The sequence below is a fragment of the Priapulus caudatus genome, unplaced genomic scaffold, assembly GCF_000485595.1.
Source record: "Priapulus caudatus unplaced genomic scaffold, Priapulus_caudatus-5.0.1 Scaffold683, whole genome shotgun sequence".
In the NCBI taxonomy this organism is placed as follows: Eukaryota; Metazoa; Priapulida; class Priapulimorpha; order Priapulimorphida; family Priapulidae; genus Priapulus; species Priapulus caudatus.
Genome location: NW_014577744.1, coordinates 9,013 through 13,959, shown reverse-complemented (window position 1 = coordinate 13,959; position 4,947 = coordinate 9,013). Strand labels below are relative to the sequence as shown.

The following is a 4,947-nucleotide window of genomic DNA, read 5'->3' as shown; positions in this document are numbered from 1 at the left end:
GGTAGCGAAGGGAGAGGACGGCAGCGACGGCAGGAAGGCAGAAGGGAGACAGGATCGAAAGGCAGAGAGGAGAGAAAAAGGCAAGGAGGAGAGAGATGAACGCACAGATGAGAGAGAGAAAGGCAGAGAGGGAGGAGAGGGGGGAAAGAGTCAGCGCGAGAGAAGCACAGGATCCGGCACCCAGTTGTGGATTTAAAAACTTAAATCGAAGCCTATATTGCTTTCATGCCTGCCAGTATGTTCAACATTGGAGTAATCGTTCTGACTGATTCTGACTGATTGAGTCAGAATGATTACTCCAAGGTTCAACATATATAGCGCGCTAATATTATAAATAAATGAATCACTTGGACTTTCGTCACGCTGTGACGGGCTTCTCTCTTGGGCGAGTAATATTCAGAAACGGTTTCCCCAGTATAAGTAAACACGTGGCTCCGAAGCAGTCCCCGACATGTTCTCTGCTGTGTTCTGTCGTCAAAAATTCAAGCTGTGAAAACTTCGAATGCGCAACAATTACAGGCTCTGAGGTAAATAATTATACAGGAATTCTTGCTGACTGAGGCTTCGTAGTTGTTATAATTTCACACTTAATTCAATGTCGTTCAGCAGTATCGTTTTAATTACAGCCATATGAATGGCTTAATAATAACACACACGATACCTGAACCGAGTTTAAATTGGTAGCAAAGTACCCTTTCATGCGTCATATTGCCTAAAGATGCGTGTTATAGTATGTACTTAGCGATAGGGTATAATTCACGGGGTAGAGTCTATATGTCAGTCAAGTTTTCTCTGATTCGTTCTCCGTTTTCCCTGTCTAAGCTCACAAGAAACTACAAATAATTGATATATACGCATCAAAGTTATTTCTCAGTGTCAATTGCCAGACTGGAGGATACGGAGAATTATGATCGTTTTCGAGCCGCGTCGTGCAAAGATTGAGTGTTACGCGGTCTCTAGTTGACATACCAAGAGGATTGCACAGAGGATATACTTAATGTATTATGTATATGATTATATATATAAGTCATATTATTACATACATATTATAAATATTATAATTATTGCCGATTATACAAAATCAGTATTTATTATACTCTAACCTGTCACGCTGGGCAAACATTGCCAGATAGTCTATATGGCGAGTCTAATCACCTCGTGCTTAGCTCTCCACTTTCCTTGTCCAAGTTTATGTACCAGATATTATAATTCGTGCACGTCAAATTTCTATTGGCATAATCAACGTCGCTAAATGACACGAAGAATCAACATGTTTTCGAGGCAGCGTCGTGCACCGCTCGATCGTTCTGTTTGAGCATACCAAAATGTTTATTTTAACGGTAGGTATTTATTTATTATACTATTAGCACACATATGTTATGAATTCTTGTCATGAATCCTGCTGGTGTTTTCTAGCATTAGCGATATCTGCAGGTACTACATTGTGTGGTATATGTGTATACATGGTAAATATTTAACGTAAGCTTGACTATTGGGAGAGGTTATACGGGTTATTATGGGTGTATAGCTGAGAATGAAAGAAAGTAATAATTAATTTGGACTAATGATATTTGTAGATGTATTTATCAAAACGAAATTTTTTGAAAACCATTTTGTCGTATCGTCGGCTGTGCCTTGTAGAGAGTGAGTCTTGACCGTCTGCTTGTATATAGGTGATCATATTAGAGAAGAGAGAGAGAGAGAGAGAAAAAAGAGAGAGAGAGGGGAGAGAGAAAGCCGAGATTGAAGAGAGTGAGAGAGAGTGAAGTGAGAGAGAGAGAGAGAGAGAGAGGAGAGAGAGAGAGAGAGAGAGAGAGAGAAGAGAGAGAGACAAGAGAGAGCGAGGGAGATGCGACAGATCGAGAGCGAGAGACAGACAGACAGACACGAGAGAGAGGAGGGGGGGGGTGCGAGATCGGGGGCCAGATACAAGCGAGAGAGGGCGGGAAAGAGCTAGAGCTAGATTAATAAATAGAGAGAGGAGAGAGAGAGAGAGAGAGAAGAGAGGAAGAGAGGAGAGAGAGGGAGGGAGAGAGAGAGAGCTAGATCGAGCGGGAGAGAGAGAGAGAACAAGAGCGAGCGAGAGATAGACAGACAAACAAACAAAACCAGAAAAAAAAACACAGACAGAGGGGGAAGCAAGATCGGGGGAGAGAGAAAGCGAGAGAGCAAAAGAACGAGAGAAGAGATAAATAGATCGATAGATCGATAGATACATAGAGCACGCGCGAGACAGAGATAGACACAGAGAGAAAGCGAAAGAGAGAGGGGGGGGGGGATAGATAAAACTGCACAAACTTCATTGTCAGTCGCAACTGATCCGTCATCCGCCTTTCGTTGTCGAATTTCATATTAATTTCATGCACATAAAATATTTTTCCAGTGCCAATCACCGCACCGTAACCAGATGAACACACAGACGACATGGAGAATCGACACGTTTTCAAGACAACATTGAGCAGAGAGCGATTCAGTGGTTACTGGTCTCCAGTTACACATACCATGAAGTGCTATACGTACACGTCTGATGCTATCTATGTTTGGATATACTCTTCGTACTGATTTTACATTATTTATTATTTTTATTATTTAAATATTATTAGAGGATATATTGGTTAAATTAAAGCATGAACGCGTAATTAAACGCTTTGAGTAAAACCACCAATTTATATCAATTGTAAATGGCACTAGTCCCACAAAACTCGTTTTTGTCAAGTTTATAGGTACAAAAATGGATTTTGTTGACAAAATTGAGCTCTGTCCTGCATGGCACCCCGTATTAGCGGTAGCTAGAACCAACCACACTAGAAAAAGATCGATGATTACACTATGATTATAATCTATATTATCTTACTCCTGAAATTATGGCTACAACTGAAGAAAAAGAAATATGCTCACGATGCAATGGTCGGCATCTGAAGGATATGCTGCCACAAGTGTGAACAATGGCTTCACTGTAAATGCATTGGTATTTCTAAAGAAGAGGCTCAATGTCTACCTGCTTTTTACTGTCCAATTGTGTTATAATAATATTAATAATAATTAAACCCGAAATGAAAGCAAATAAAGGACGGAAAAGGAGATTGTTATGAAGTTTTGCTTAGTGGTGATGAAGTTAATGGCATCATAAGTCATCACACTGGAGTCATCGATGCTTCGTGTTTATTTACCTTTTTTATATTTTATTGAGACGTTCCAAGTGCCTGTGCCTGTGCCTAGTGCTAACACTAAGCCTATCTTGATGGAGCCTGTTCGATGCACTCTGAGCGTGATCNTCATGAAATTGTATTCTGCACAACAGCAAATTCTTCACACTGTAACACGAGACGCCAGAGAATAGTGGCCAAGTGCAAAGTCATTAAAACCGAGACAAAATGTCTACAACCATCTTTGGTAAACTGTCTTTGTTTTGTTTTATGATCGGTAGATATTTAATGTTTTGACGTGTTTTTAAAGAAAACACATTTTTAGCTCGTATTATTATAAATGTATATATTCACTATAATGTTAGATTCCGCACCATAGTGTGTTGAAATATGTGGTTGTTATTGTGTGCTATGCGTTAATAGTTGAAAAGTTACGAGACGCGGTTTTGTGGCGTGTCGCTTAGATTGGTTCTGAGAGCGTATTTTCGAGCGAACTTTTTCATTCTCCGTAACTTTGCGATGTTTCTGTCATACGGTTACGACGTGGAGTTAATGTTAAGGAACTAATGTTAAGACTAATTTATGTTTGACAACGGCCCCAGGTGGTAACCCTTGCGCTATACTCCACTCGACACCCCCGGTGGGATTGTCTTTCTGGTGGTGATTCTGTCGTACGAATGCACACTAGAGGTGGCACCCTCCCACTTAGCTTCGGAGCAGCTGACGCCGTCGTTGCGTCGGTAAGGGGCCCTATTTCTTGTGTCAGCATGTGCCACCTGGGTTTGATGTTAGGCCCAACCGGTGCATTCCACAATACGACCTAGTGTTCCTGCCCTCTGCGGTATTATAGTCTTACGAGTGGGCCCCTTGGCGTGGCGGCACCTACCTATGCCTTTCCATGGACGTCCCCTTGTGCGACACCCACCATGCTTCCATGATCATCCCCCTGCTGGGACACCCGACTAGTGCTTCCATGGATCATCCCCTGGGACACCACCATGCCTTCCGGGATAACGGTCCGCCCTGGAGACCCGACATGCTTCCACCTGACCCGTCCCTGGTGCAACACCCACTATGCTTCCTAATTGACAGTCCCCTGGTTGGCGAACCCACCACGCTTCCATGACGTTCCCCCTGGGCACCCACCATGCTTCCATAAACGTCACCCTGGGGGGGTGGTACACCCAACCATGCTTCTCATGAGACGTCCCCTGGAGCACCACCATGACTTCCATGACGTCCCCTGGTGGCGATCACCCCAACTATGCCTTCTATGATCGTCCCCCTGGTGGCAACACCCCTATGCTTCCTGAGTCCCCTGGTTTGGGCGACCACCACCATTGCCTTCCGCTTCTATGACGTCCCCCTGGTGGTGACACCCACCATGCTTCCATGACGTCCCCCTGGTGGCGACACCCACCATGCTTCCATGACGTCCCCCTGGTGGCGACACCCACCATGCTTCCATGACGTCCCCCTGGTGGCAAAACCTACCATGCTTCCATAACGTCCCCCTGGTGGCGACACCGACCATGGTTCCATTACGTCCCCCTGGTGGCAACACCCACCATGCTTCCGTGACGTCCCCCTGGTGGTGACACCCACCATGCTTCCATGATGTCCCCCTGGTGGTGGCCCCTCTCATAATTCCACGACGCCCCCCTGGTGGTGGCCCCTGTCATACTTCCACGATGCCCCACTGGTGGTGACCCCTGCCCTACTCCCACGACTGCTCCCGGTGCTGACCCCTGGTGTACTTCTGCAACGCCCCCTGGTAGTGACCCCTGTGCATCGTGATTCC

At 44.9% G+C, this 4,947-nt stretch overlaps 1 long non-coding RNA gene across 1 annotated transcript; it reads left to right on the top strand.

Annotated features, from left to right (window-relative positions):
- Window positions 1-1,239: 1,239 nt before the first annotated feature.
- LOC106812762 lies at window positions 1,240-2,692 on the top strand. The gene is made up of 2 exons (XR_001394382.1): window positions 1,240-1,340; window positions 2,384-2,692. It is a non-coding gene; the product is annotated as an uncharacterized LOC106812762 (long non-coding RNA).
- Window positions 2,693-4,947: the final 2,255 nt, after the last annotated feature.